The sequence below is a fragment of the Protopterus annectens genome, chromosome 3.part1, assembly GCF_019279795.1.
Source record: "Protopterus annectens isolate FY-2018-M chromosome 3.part1, PAN1.0, whole genome shotgun sequence".
In the NCBI taxonomy this organism is placed as follows: domain Eukaryota; kingdom Metazoa; phylum Chordata; order Ceratodontiformes; family Protopteridae; genus Protopterus; species Protopterus annectens.
Genome location: NC_056732.1, coordinates 1,518,465,568 through 1,518,481,463, shown reverse-complemented (window position 1 = coordinate 1,518,481,463; position 15,896 = coordinate 1,518,465,568).

Sequence of the window (15,896 nt, the reverse complement as noted above, 5' to 3'; positions counted from 1 at the left end):
ACAAACATACATTTCCTATGCTGGGAGCTGCTTACACCCGCGCAGACGCACTCACCTATGCTTACTATGCATTACATATGTTTACTGCCGCTTATTTGTGCTTACTTGTGCCTTACTCATTATGACAGTTTCACTTTGATTGAAAGGATCTGGTTAATAGTCCCGTGCGATACACACATTCACCTTTACATGTTTAAATGTCAGCTTTACAGCAGAGCAACATCCATTCCACAAGGAAAATGATATGTGATATTGTCGAACTTGAACTGTGAATGCCTTTTCATTAGGTGGATGCTCTAACTACTACACTATTGGTGTTCTGCTTCATTTATATGTATACCCATGGTTCATAGTTACCTGAACACATGCCTCATCACTTCACTTACACAGCAGGCATCCATTTTCCTGTTGGGAAAACCACACTACTACACATGCACCATTCCCTATTGGTCATCCAGGTTTAGGCTTGTCCGACTGGGGACCGGGACTGCCCTGTACCTAGTTGAAAGTCAGACTTAGCACGGGGAGATCATTAGTTCCACTTTTAGCGTCCTACCTGTGGTTGGGGATGCAGAGTTGTGCTCATCTATGGCCATCCTGATATATAACAGCGCTAAATATTACGGTGATTTCTGCTGCTGTTTCCTTTCACATTCGTTATGACTGCTATATTGTGACCATGTTCATTCTTCATATCTACACACACACACACGCATATATATATATATATATGTATCTGTCTGTGCATACACATGCAAATACACCTACATGCTTATTTACATTTCCCATACCTTTGAATCACCGCCACTTACCGTTGTGCATACAAGCTTGCATACCTGCTTACGTCTAGGATTGCCACCTTTTCAAATGGCCAAAGTGGGGCATTTTCAGGACACACATCAGATGTTACAGGCCGACACATACCCACGGTCAGTACAAAGGTTAGAACTTTACTTATTTGCCTAAATGAAAGCTTATTCTTGTAGCAGTTTAGTTGCTTATTCTGTTTCTTGTAACATTTAAGTATTTTACATACAGAAATACCTGTTTTATGAAATATGGAACATAAGTATTTCCTACAATCACAGAACATTTTCCATTATATTATTTTTGGTCAGGACACAACTGCCCAAAAAGGGACTGTCCTTCGCAAAGTGGTGCAGGTGGTAACCCTACTTAGGTCTGCTTTAAAGTACCTTAATCACCCTATATCCGACTGCCACTATTCAAATGTGTAAGGTATATATTCCCGATAATGCATGTGGGGAGACGTGCATCATGGTCAGGTGTTTAATTCCGGGTCGTAGGTTCTGCAGGACCGGCTGGAGGCTGAGCAGTCTTGTGGACAACTACTGCTCATACAACTTGTGTCCATATGTATACAGGACTGGACATCGTGTTTAGAACAGATACTTATCCTATGAGGGATATCCAAAAATTGTGGGGACCGATAACCTTCTTTGTCTTTACGAAAATAAGGTATGCTTATACATGCAAGGGATACATAGTTTGCAATCCTGAGACTGCCTAGGGTGAGGCTGCCTACTAGATATGGGTAGGGGTCACTATGTGCAGATATGGCTGCGCCTATCTAGCAGCCCAGGTATGGGTGGTTTTGGTGGGCATTCAGGAAGGGGGAGGTGTGCTGGGAAGGGGATGATGGGTATTCAATTATGTATCCAGGTGTGTTGGGGTTGGATGGCTCAGTTCAGGCCAGACCATTATGTGGGTATGTGCCGGTAATGTTTCTGTACATGTGTATTGCACTTTTTAATGTTCATATGTTTGTGGGATTGTATTGCGGATGTGAATATTTGTTCTGTGGCTATCTTCCTGATTCACCCACTGCTCCCGTGTACGCCTCCAGTTCACCTATTGTCCATCCAACCCAGTCTCCCCTTGGTGAATTATTACATTACCTGTCACCCCCCACCGCCATATTCCACAGACACCATCCATCCCTTCTCTAGTTGATGGCCCATGGCACAGTCAACAGAACACATTGTGTACAGTACATATCTCTGGTACCAATACGGTTGTGAGGACTTCCCTAGCATTTCTGATCATCCACATGCTGTACTTCATGCACATAGGTACACGCAAATACTTATCTTTCATGACATGGAAGGTAGACCCGAGTAATACCCGTTCATCTATGGACCATCCTGACAAGGATGACTTGGACCGTGAATGGGCAGATATTGGGCGAATGCTCTGACCAGTGGTAGGTTTGACACCTTTTCATATGACCAGGATGGAACATTTTCAGGACACACATCAGAGTTTACAGTCCAGCACATACCCACGGTCAATACAAAGGATAGTACTTCAATTTTATGCCTAAATATAAGCATTTATTGTTGTAGTGGCGTAGTTGCTTATTCTGTTTCATTTACTTGCTTATTCTGTTTCTTGTAACATTTAGGTATTTTATATATGGAAATAAGTATTGTATGGGACTATTATATAAACTATGGGACATAATTATGTCCTATAATCGCAGGACATTTGACATTTATAATGGTTTTGGTATGGACACAACTGCCTAGAAGGGGACTGTCCCTCACAATGTAGGACAGGTGGTAACCCTAACCATTGGGCTAGGCTTAGCAAATGGCAGCGCGCTAACACGATGCATTTTGCTTCCACTTGGTGTAACTATCGACACTACAATGGAATGCGGGCACAGGGTTTTAAATATCATTTGTTCGCGGGACGGCGACTCAGTATTCAGCTACTTGCCTTTGTGTTTACTTTTTATTTTGGTGTTCGCAAAACTGTCTTGTATGCTTTGCATAAATTTGGTATCCACGGACACTGACAGGACTGATTACTATTAGAGGCAGGCTGTACCAGTCAGCATTTTAGGTTGTGCGTATGCAGCCGACTTGTTCACACCTCCGTGCAACGCTTGGACATGCCCCCTGCACTCGTGCATGTTTCCTCTGCATGTGGCCGTTATGGCAGCGTGCCTTCATTAATATGCATGTGGTGCTGCTGTGCCATCTCTACGCCGCACGGTCGGTGCAAGGCTAACGCCGTCCTTGTGCCAAGCTTCATGAATCCCGGGGCATATATATTAGCCAGACCTTTTCTTAAGGTGGGGAAAACAGTCTGCCTAACTCTGTATCCAGCTCTGAGCCCAAAAATATCTTCCCGTGCAATAAGCTAGACTGCATTTTTGTTAATTCAGGAAAATACACAGACTGATCAGGTACTGATACTCTCAGAAGTGACCTGTATGAGACAGTCATCCATATATTTATTTATTCATTTGTTTTGGCCCTTTTTCAGATTCAGCAGAGGAGCACTGCCTGTTTAAGTGACTTGCACAGAATCACACAGGAGGAAAATATGCATGTCCCCCAGTCTGAGGTGAGTAACTAATGGATTGAAACCATTAATGGCTACCCTAAGAGCAGTGAACAGTGCAAATGAGAAAACAGTAAATAAACAGTGCATTCGTGCTACGAAGCGGATGAACATCCCAAGCTTCTTGTAAACAGAGATGAGTGGGCAAGCACTCCGCATGTCTAATGTGGGTGGGAGGGCTTCATCTAGAACCATACAGACAAGGAACTATACTGTTAGCAACCTGAGCTTTCTTACAATTAGGAACTTGTTTAATTTGTACAAGTCCAGTGTGGGCCTCCTAGGTCATCCTTACTGGGTACCAGAAAGACAATGGAATAGAAATTTACCTCCACTCTGCCAGTGCAGCCTTTTCTATGACTGTTGAGGACAGGAGCTAGTACAGACTTCATCCCATGATGGCCATCTAGTCTTGGGGCAATGGTAGCATTCCCACAGCGAGGAAGTCATATCTTGAGCTCAATGTTGCATCATTAGGCAGGCATTTCTTTTATCAGTAGGTCTGTAGTCAGGGTAAACATCTTCCCTGAGGAAAATCAAATCCCCTTCTGGGGAGTAGGAGGGTGAGGAGAGATACGGAGTGGATGGGAATACAGTTAAAACTGGAAGGCACCACCTTGGCTGGGAGAAGGGAATTTCTTCTTGCCTCTTCCCTGTTGTCTACCTTGGTTTCTACTTCCTTTCTCAAAAGCATTCTGCTTAAAGTGATCCACTTAGGCTTGCTTCCTATGAAAGGGACATTGCTTGGAAGGATGATTCCTGGACAGTTGTACACTCTTACCCTTTTTCCTTTTGTTCCTTAAACATGTATTTTGACATGGGGATCCAAACAGAAGGTGTCTGTTCAAGAGAACATTGAAAATGTGTTCTCTCACATCTTCTGAGAAAGGTGGCATCCTAAGTCATACATGCTTCCTAATCACTCACCTGATACAGGCATTTCTTGTGTTATACCCACATTTCATTCTAAGCTTACCTTGATGGTATTCTGAGGCAGTGTAAACATTTTTTGCTTTAAGAATCCATCTTAGACCTTTTCTTTCATGCCTGTCATTTGTCTGAAAATTAATACCTGACACTGGCGAGTATCCATTTGGCAACAAATTGCCCTAATCCCCAGACTGGAGGCTATATATATGTATGTATGTATGTATGTATATCTTTACATGTGCAGGGTGTCACTTCAACACTGGCAATCACCGACAGCCAAGGTTTACACCACCAGGTGAATAGCACTGCTATGGTAGTTCTTCCACACCACACACTGACAGTTATGGCCAATTTATGGTGTCCAATCCACCTACTGCATGTCTTTGCAAACCAGAACACCCAGAGGAAACCCACACAAACACAGAGGGGACATGCAGATTCCACACAGAGGTACCTCAGCCAAGAATAAAACTGGGGAACCTTTTGCTGTGAGGCAACAATACTATCAGCTGTGTCACTGTGTTCAGGATATAACTTTTCTTGTCATTTGAAAGAGCATTATGCCCAGGTGCCATCTTAAACACACTTGCAACAACAAGTCAAACTACTACCAGGTCTGCAAAGAGGAATTTACATTTCTTCTCAACAATACAGTACACTCTCAGTTAACCAGCACCCATTGGTATTGGTAGATGCTGGAAAACTGTAGTTTCTGGTTGCTTGAGTGTTACTACTAAAATAGGCCTGACTAATACAGTACCTTATACTGTTTGTTTGGTTTGACTTGTTTTTAGGTTGGGGAGAGAGAGAATGTATTCCTATCTTCCTTTTAAAACTCTAAAACTCAAAAAACGTAAGGTATGTCTCTGCGGGGGGAACAGAAAGTGCAACACATGAAAACTGTACTGTATTTCTTCGATAATTTTTGCTGGTTGTTTGAGAGTGACGGTTGCTTGAGTTCCGGTTAACTGAGAGTTTACTGTATAAAACTTATCTGGCTTCCTATACTTTGCATTAAGTTAAGGATGTCTCAAAAGAAGAAATGCTCAAGGGGAGTAAAAAGAGAAAGGCAGTTTTCCTCATTTGTTTCATAACCCAGTGGAGAAAAGAGTTGTCCAAAATACGAAGCCCACGTTCTTCTGTTTGGTATCTGAGTGAGATAAACAATCAGTAGAGGATTCTCCTTTGCTGCTTGCAGGAAGTAGAATTCCTAAGGTTGAAGACTTTCAGAGGCAATGGGGTGCACCAGAATATTTACCCTTTTTCATGTTGCATCTTATTGCATGGCTCTGGAACCACCTATAAAAATGTGCCAGATAGACTTCTGATTACTGTACCCAGCAAAAATGAACTAAAATATACTAGCTGGACTTCCATTTCAAACCACCAGTCTACAGATTCCTTGTTATAGGGAAGGGACCAGTGCCATTCCATGGATGTCTAAAGCTGTGGATGTCCAGGTCAAATGAATGTCATGTAATTGCAGCTAATTCCCAAGCATTATGAATGCTACAGCAGCAGGGAGCCCATGTTTCACTGAGACAGTATTATTATAGAGCGACATAAGATGGGGTTCTGATTAGTAAAGTTTATTATCACACATTATAGAATGGGTTTGACAAAGCAGGCAGTCAGAGTTCTGGGAATCTAATGTAATGCCTTTGTTAAGTGTAAGCAGTAGCATTACCAGTCTGAGTATTGTCTAATGAAAGATGAATACTTACAAGAAAAAGATTCATTTGTATTCCTGAGACACAGACATGGTAGCTTCATTCTAATCAGTAATAGAAAAGAGTTTGGCTAAGACTTTTCACTGAATTGCACTATGCACAGTGTGCAGTAAAATGTGATCACAAGTGTTAGCATTAACTCCAAAATCACCATACTTTAGATAAAGAGGAATATTCTGAGAAATGGCCATCTCAAACTCAAGTCCATTTTTTAACCATTTAGTGTCCATATTTCAACACTAGCCCTAGCTGGTCCTGACATTTCAAGTGATTACCATTGCAGGTTATTTTGTCACATCACTTATAGTATAAAGTTGTCATGGCTATTTGAAAGGTGCACTCTTATCAGTTGTCTTGTGCATTAAAAATACCCTTTATATGCAATTATACCGCACAAAAATATTACATGTGACCAATCAGTACCAGTACTACAATAATTGGGCTATATCAGTTAGCCCTCTACCTTCAGTTAAACTTGGGAATTATTGTAGTTTTACAATGTATGTGTAATGTTCATTTTCAGCAGTATCTTTTCTATGAAGAAGTGAAAGTAGAAAGCAATGTTCTTCAAACAATGTGCTCATTTAAAAAATATATTTCAAACATCTTTTTTAATATAAGTGTATACCATGACAGCAAACTATCATGATGCGTGTGTGTGTGTGTGTGTGCGCGTGCGTGCGTGCATGTGTGTGTGTGTGTGTGTGTGTGTGTGTGTGTGTGCATGCGTGCATGCATGTATTGATGCTTGATTTAATGAGTCTGCAAAATTTAACCCATAAGCATCACCCTTTGGGTTAAATGCTGTTGTTAAATGAAGCATTAGTCATGCCCCATCATGAAATATTGCTTAATTTAAGTATGTTATAGTGCTGGTGTATGACAGATGTGCATATAACAGAGAAAATGTACAATTCCTAGCAATATTATTAATAAATGTTTCACTGTTACATGTTACAAACTCAGTAGCTGAAATGGGCCATTTATTCAATAGCAAGAATTGTTTTAATCTTTGAAACTTCTACAGTTAATGCTTTGCACCACACTGCATGGAAACAGTTAACTTTTATCACTGTAACTCAGCTAATTCTTACTCTGCTATTGCCAACTTTCTCATTGCAAAACACAATTGTAAAGCATACAGTAAAGCATTTATAGTGGACTCTGGTTCTGTTTTTAATTTCTAGTGCTGTTTCAATTTTGTTTCTATGTCATACTGATATAAAAATTGTTTAAGTACAATTTACAAAGATAAAACGTAGCACTAGAGAAGTTCACAAAATTCAGGGGATGCAGGTAAGTAACATTATGGAGACAATTCCTAAAACTAATCACAATCTCCAAGCAAATGAAAAAAATCAAATGAAGTTATGTAAATCTAAAGAAAAATAAAATGCTGTTATATATTACATGCATGCTATGCTGAAGACATCTGACAAGACTGGTAATTATCTGCCTATTCATTTCTCATTTATAAATACTACCGTAAATCCTAATGTGAAGAATATTGTAAAATATATACATCTGTGTATCTCCAGTGATAATTCCACTTTGCATTAAAGAACTTTAGGATGTTGCATGTTTTGTGATATAATGACATGCCTTGGAATGAAAGAACACATGATTTTCATCCTCAAACATAACAGCTCAACTAGCTGTGTATTTATCATACCATAACACCATGCTATGCCTTATATGTTGTCTCCATAGCTCTCAGAGGATGCCCAGATTTTTCACTCATATTTTTGGTCCATTTCTCATAAAATTGTAGTTTTCTGGAAAAACATTGAGGACTGAAGTTAGAAAATAACGGCAGACATTTGATTTTCAGACTTCATTTCCTTTAAAAAATCGTGCTAATAAGTTTGTAAGAGCAATATTTAAAAAGTTTCCCTATTTTTGGGCCTTTGTCCCCCATTATTTGAGGCTTTGTTCCAATTTCTTGCTCTAAGATGTTGAGAGGTATAGGTGTCTCACTTAAAGATGTACAACATATATTTAATTCTTCTTGTGGTAACTTCCTGCCTTTGGCCAGGATGGTGTCTTGCAAAAGTTGGAGAAGAGCAATTTGTTGGTTAAGAAAGGACTATGCTGCAGAAGGGATTGTTGCACTACAGGATTGCAAGAATTCAAGGCCTCTATAACCTAAGACAAGGGCACAGTACCAGGTTCATGCCAGATGCATCCATTTGTCTCACCTGCTGTCAAATGTGTTCCCCTTAATTAGTGAGACAACATGATTCTGAATGTAACAGTAGAGTGAAAGAAATGTGTAAAACAATGCATAGGATATAAAGAGAGTGGGTGTATGAGGGAGAAATATGGCACCCATTGAGGATGCTATTACTGTGGCTATTATACCAGAGAAATCAGGCAGATGACCAATTCAGGCAAAATGGCACCATGGACTGTACAGGCGCAGACTAAGCAAAAGCCATAGGCTCCTGTTATTGCCTTTGCCCCTGTCTCTGCGATAATAAATAACAGTAAGATGCATATAACAACACATTCATGCCCTCCACCACTGCCACCACTCTTACTTACCTGAATATCACCTTCCAGCTCCATCACGGCACTTATTTCTTACATTTGAGCTTTATATTCCCCAGAGGCATGTAACTAAACCTCCCCAATTCCACCATCATTCCAGGACCTGAAGTATATAGACAACTAGCTCCCTGAAATCTTTTCTGGAAAGTCTACACTTTGTTTAATATTTACTTCAGCTGATTTGAGGGATAACAGCTCATAGGACTGCCTATCTCCAACCCAGGAACATTGATGTGAACATTGTCACTGCCTCTAATAAAGCACCAGCAAAACTCTCTATTAGAGGATTACATACACAAACCTAAATCAAATAGGACATCCACATTTCTTTTTTTTAAACAATTTTTATTAACATTTATGTAATAATAAGAGTTGTTTACAGATATTCATAAAATAAATTAATTGCAATTCAAAACAAAATGAACAACAGAAATGTCAACTAAAATATTTACAACAGTGTCTAGTTAGAATATAACAGAATATTATAAAAAATATAAAAATGTCATTGAGCTATACTAGTATCTTTATCTAGAATATTTTTTAAATTGGACCACATATTATATGAAAAGGGTATTCTATCTGATTTTGATTTAATAGTCATCATTTCCATCAAACAAATTTCAGTAAGAATGCTTTTGAATTCATCATATGTAGGAGCATGTTCATACTTCCATTTCCTGGTTATTGTCTTTCTATCTGCAGCCAAAACAGACCATAAAAGAGGGTATTTGATTTTCCTGAAATATCTGGGAATTGGAGTATTAAACAGAATTAAGGATTTAGTCAATTCAAATCTGTCTGTGAAAAGTGTTTAGCGAAGATTATTGATATTTCCCCAATAATTAAGACTATACAGTCATAAAACATGTGTGACCAATCAGGCTTCGAATCTGGTTTACATCTCCAACATAAGACTTTATGATGTGTGTAAAATACTCTATTTATAAATTTATATCTATAAATTCTCCATCTAAGAGATGATGTAGTGTGTTTAGGTGATTCCAAAATTATTTTTTTTATCTAATTCAGTGAGTGTCATATTATTTATTGAGGTAAAGTAATTCCAGTAGTTTTCTGATATATTTTTTGCTTCTTTATTAATTATTCTATAAATAGTTGATATCTTACATTCTATAATTGAATTTTGATGTATAAAAGAAGTAAAACATTTTATTAAGTTAGGTATTGATGATCTTGCATTTTGTGGAATTAGATTAATTTTGTCAGACATAAATTTTATATAGGACTGAAGTTGAAGCCACATAGTTCTATCTAACCCATATGTTATTATCAGTTGCTCTAATGTAATTAGGTTGTCTTCTTGAATAAACTGGAACCAGAAAATAAGATTTTTTTCTTTTATTGAGAGGATACTAGTCAAATTAGAAGAGGTTATAACATTTTTAATGTGTGCAATAGGAAACAAGATGAATATCCATTTTTTATGATTAATATTTATATATATATATATATATATATATATATATATATATATATATATATATATATAGTTTTGAAAATCCTTTAGTAAATGTTTCATATAATGAGTTATTTTATTGGGAAATTTGTTTAAAGATATATAGCTCCCCATAATCCAGCAAAAAGGATTATTTCAAATTAGAAGTTTATTGGAATTAGTGTTTTCATTTATGTCAAAACAAAGAACTTCTAGAAACTTCTTCCACCTAGCTGTATAATTTTCATTTAATAATAATAATAATAGGGTCTAAATCACTGAATAAATAGAATATAGTTCTAAAGCTGGAAGGTTTATGCCACCAAGGGACCGATCTCTCATATGATTTGTAATTGATATCCTAGGTTTATTAGGTGCCACAGAAATTTCAAGATTAATGTATTAAATTCTTTGATTAGTTTTTTTTGAAGGAGTTAATGAAGTAGATTGAATAATGTAAAGAATCTTAGGCAAAATGATAATTTTAATAATTGATAATTTTTCATCCATCATAAATATAATGGATTTCCAATTATTTATTAAATTATTGATAGAAAAGATAAAATTTGTGTAGTTTAATTTAGATATAGCTTCTATATTATCTGTTAACTTAATGCCTAAGTATTTTAATCCTTCCACATCAACTAAATATCTTGCATATTTCTGGTTCCAAAAGTTAGTGTTTGAAGTGATGGGGAGTAATGTCATTTTATTATCATTGAAAACTAAGCCTGAGATCTTCTTAAAAGTTTCTATAAAATCAAATATAGCCTTATTTGTTCCATCAACTGTTAGTAGAATATCATCAGTGAATAATTGTATTTTGGATGTTATCTCTGCATTCAGATTAATCCCTCCAATATTTTTATTCATTCTTATGCAATTGGCCAGGGGTTCCATTATAATAGTGAACAATAAAGGTGAAAGGGGACAACCCTGTTTGGTTCCTTTATGTACTGGTATATTATCAGATAGATATGAACCAATTTTTATATATGCATGACTGCCTTTATATAACTGAGATATTAAATTGATGAATTTGTCAGAGAAATTATAATGCTTCTAAGGTAAAAAATAAATAATCCCAATTAACCGAATCAAAAGCACAGTTTATGTCTAAGCTTAATAAAGTTAAATTCTTCCTAAATTCATTAGCATGATCAATAATCGTTAATATCCTTTTAATACTATTAAATGTGTTTCTATTTAAAATAAAACTTGTTTGATCCTCATTAATTAGTCCAGGAAGGAATATTTTAAGTCTGTTGGTATAAATGGACATAAACATTGTATAGTCAAGATTTAAAAGTGATATTGGTCTATATGAAGAACATTTAGAGGGTCCTTTATCAGTTTTCAGGATAGGTGAAATAAGGATATATTTCCAAGAGAGAGGAATATTAAAGGATTCTTGACATTTAAAAAAACGTGATGTAATAGTACAAGTGGTTCATTGGAGAATAATTTATATATTTCAGAAATGATCCCATCATTGCCTGGTGCTTTATTCTGTTTTAACTTGTTAATTTGATTTTTAATTTCCAATAATGAATTTGGTTTATCTAATGCAATAATTTGTTGTTCACTTAGTTTGTTTTTAGTGTATTTCTTAATAAAGGAGATTATTTTAATTTTCAAATCTAGAATGTCTAAATTTTGATTAATCTTAATGAAGTAATTTTTAAATTCCATTAGTATATCTCCTAAGTCTGTTGCCATCTTCCTTTTTTTCAGAATAAATTTCTTTGATATGATACATTTTATTTAACTTTTTAGTTTTAATAGCTAGTTTAATTAATGATTTAGGATTGGTAGAAAAATGTATGAACTTAAATTTTTCTAAATTAATCTCAGTCTTATGATTTAGGAGTTCTAAGTATTTATTATTTAAGGTATTGATTTCCTCAGTCTTATTGAATTTAGATGTTTGGTTTTGTAATTTAACTTTGTCAGTTTTTGCTTGAAAGGATTTTAGTTCTTTATCCCAGAATTTCTTTTGTTAAAATGCCAATTAATTATTCTCCAATATAGGTAAGCTTTTAAAGTGTCCCATATATAAATGACTGAAGTACTTTTGGTACAGTTAATTTCAATACATTTTTTTGTTTCAGAGTTAAAATCTTTAAAGTCAGACAAAGTGGTTAGATATGCTGGTATTGTTTTAATTTGAGGGTAACAATCAGAATGCATAAGCAACTCGAATGTTATTGCATTATGATCAGTCAATGGACATGTTTAAACTCTAATCCCCTTTAGATATTAATTAATTGATTTGATATATACATTTTGTCAATTCTAGAGTAGGTTCCATGTCTTGGAGAGTAATATTTATAAAAAATGAGTTAGGTCCTGCAAACTCATTAATATCTCTCATATTATATGAGTCAACAAATTCAATCAAATTTTTTGCTGATGATGTAATCATTCTTTTCCTTACTGCAGTACAATATTTTTCATTTATTATACAATTAAAGTCTCCTGTAAGTATGATGCTTCCTTTAGAAAAGTGTACTTTTTGATCTAGTTGTTGTTTAACTGTATGTGTACCTATTCCGGGTATCCAATATACATTAATGAACATATATATTTTTTATTAAGTTCTAGTGTGATAGCACATAACATACCCTTATCATCATTATAAGTATTTAGTATTGTAGAGATTGGAAGTGAATTATTCCACAGAATAGCAACACCTCTCTTTTTGTTGATGATGTGAACTTGAAAGTACTGTATATTTTTATTATTAAGTCTATTTATATCTTCTTTTAATAGATGTGCTTCTTGTAAAAGGACTATACTTGGATTAAAAAGATTTAGGTGTTTATATAGATGTCCTCTTTTGCAGCTATTATTTAATCCATTAACATTAATGGAGATACATTTTAATGTTGGCATTTATAGTAATAAGTGCTGTAATTAGAATTAGAATTAGAATTCCTAAATAACCAGCAATATTCATGCGTCTGTTTATTCTTACTGTATTTGTGTAAAAATTGTGATCCAATTGAAAAAAGTGTTAATATGTAAATTAAATTTCTAGCTGATTTAGACACTGTGAAATAACAAATGATAGTTATGTACAAATAATCAAGTTTTATATACATCCTTACCCACGTCACAGAGTTCAAAGACTCCTGATTCAAACAAAGACTGTTTGAATCAGCCACCCCCTTACTAGCAACAGATAACTTCCCTCCACCAAATCTGAGAGCATTGATTTATGACAAAATGTGTAAATACTGATGTTTTATATGTAATTCAAAACTGATGCGTTAACATTTGAGATTCAAAATGTATGGCTGCTTCTTATTAAGAATCCTGATATTAAGTGCTTTGTGTTAGAATTTATTTAGATGTAGTATAGGTGAATCAAATTATTAATGAATTTATTGCTATATTACCAAAATATATATTTATTTTGATCTATGATACATACTTTTTATATGTCTGATGTAAATTTAAAGCTCTGTGTTATTTACAATTAACCAATTAAATGTATGCTATAGTATTAAGCATGTCTGTTATGTACTAAATAAGAAAATAATATTCCTATAAATAAAAACATAGTAATAATTCAGGTTCTAAACTTCTACTATCAACAGACAACTTGTTGCTTATTGCCATTGTTATATTCATTCAAGGCATAAAACTTATTAATGTATCTTAATAGAATAATTTATAACATTCTTAAAGTGAGAAGCATAAGTTTGACTAGCATCAGTACTTAAAATCAGAACATGAGTAAACACTGAATAAAATGTTCATAGTCTAACATTGTCTGTAATAAACTAAGAACATCTGAATTCATACAATTTTACAATAGTTTAGAATGGCATCAACTTTCTGATTAGTCAATTCAAAGAAAATGATAATGTGTAGCAGTAATAAAAGCATAGTAAATGGAGCTCTTCAATATCTCATAAGATATTTAAATTGACAACAAGCATACTGGCATTAATTATAAATAAGCGTCTATATCACTCTATATTAAATGAATAGCTTGGCAATTAGAACAAATATATATTAACATCCCTTCATTATCAATTCTTAAATTAACTACTAACTGAGTTTATGGTAATCGACCGATAAGATATTTTATTATTATAGTGGTCTGTATCCTTGTAGTAATATATTGTAATGAGAAATAAACAAACCTTTTCAGGATGATTATTTTCATTTTGAAAGTAACAGTCCTTATGCTGTAATACTACATATTCTTAACTCAGCATATAGATATAATAAGAACATTAGAGCAACATTTTTACTGTTACAGGGACAGAAACATTAAACAAATGCCCAATATTGTTGAATTTTGTTAATGAAAGGAGAAAGGACCATTAAACATTTTAATTTTTTGATTATTACATCAAATATTAAATAATTCACTGAGTAGACACTGTTTTCTTCACTATACTAAGGTTCCATTTCTTTCATAAACATGTTAATGGAGAAAGTAATTCTGAACTGCATTGTTAGAAATAAAGTTATTTCATATTATAGTTAGATAACTAAATGAATATATATTTTGGATTTGTAAGTCTTTTCCTTTTCTCTTCATTTTGAAGATTCATAGTTGTTTAATCTGGTGCCGTATTTATCATTCTAACATTCTATCCACTTCCTGTTTAAAGAGTTCAAAGTTCATCTCTTTCATTTCGGATCCACGGCTTTGCGAGCAGCTGATTTAATGAAGACTATCTGCTTAAGAGCTTAAGGCTCATGAAAGAGTTTTGACAATCAGCTGAAGCTTTTTGAATTGTGAATTGCTTCTTTCTTTGCCGTTTTAGTGGGAATCACAAGTTTGAACAAAACAAATGTATCTGAGCCTTCAAACAGCTCACATTTACATTAAGAACCATTTATACATTAAAATCAGTTTTCCATCACTTTGTATGCACCAGAACAAAAACACTTGTTGCATAAGTGTCTCTATCATCTGCAATCTAAAAAAAAAAAAAAAACTAATGCCAGGAAGGCACAATGAAGGAAAACGAAGCAACAAATATATAAACAATTATATATATATATATATATATATATATATATATATATATATATATATATATATATATATCACACAAAAGATACACAAGGATCCAAGGGCAGCAGATGCTTCCAATAAAACTTTCCCTTTAATGTGAAACAACCAGGAACACAAACGCTTTCATAGTGATGCTACTTCATCAGATGTCTTATGTTCCTGGTTGTTTCACATTAAACGGAAAATTTTATTGGAAGCATCTGCTGTCCTTGGATCCTTGTGTATCTTTTGTGTGGTTTACAAACAGTTTTTTCTGGATTCAAGTACTGGCTGGGGCCTGTGGTTTGTGTCTTCAGTATATGTATATATGTATATATATATATATATATATATATATATATATATATATATATATATATATATATATATATATAAAGATATGTACATACATACATACACATACACTTACATATATACATTTACATACATATACATACATACATACATATAAACACACACATACATAGACATTTACATATACATTTTTTTCAACTGGAACATGTTATAAATGTGATGTTACAAACCTTTAAATTTCAAGGACCACAGTAAATATATGGTAGATTTCAAGATGTTATTAAAAGAGTGAAAAAATAAATAAAACATGTAGTTTAGAGCAAACAGTTATTTGTCTGTCAGCTTCTTTTTCCATGGATTTCCAGAAGCTATTCTCTGCATTTCTTTTTAATGTAGAATTTGTCCATTCCATATCTTCCATTTTGTCAATTATTTTACTTGTTTTAATATAGTTAACAGCAGAGTCTAAATCATCAAAATTTTTTATTCCATCTGTCAGAAATAGTTTTAGTCTAGCTGGAAA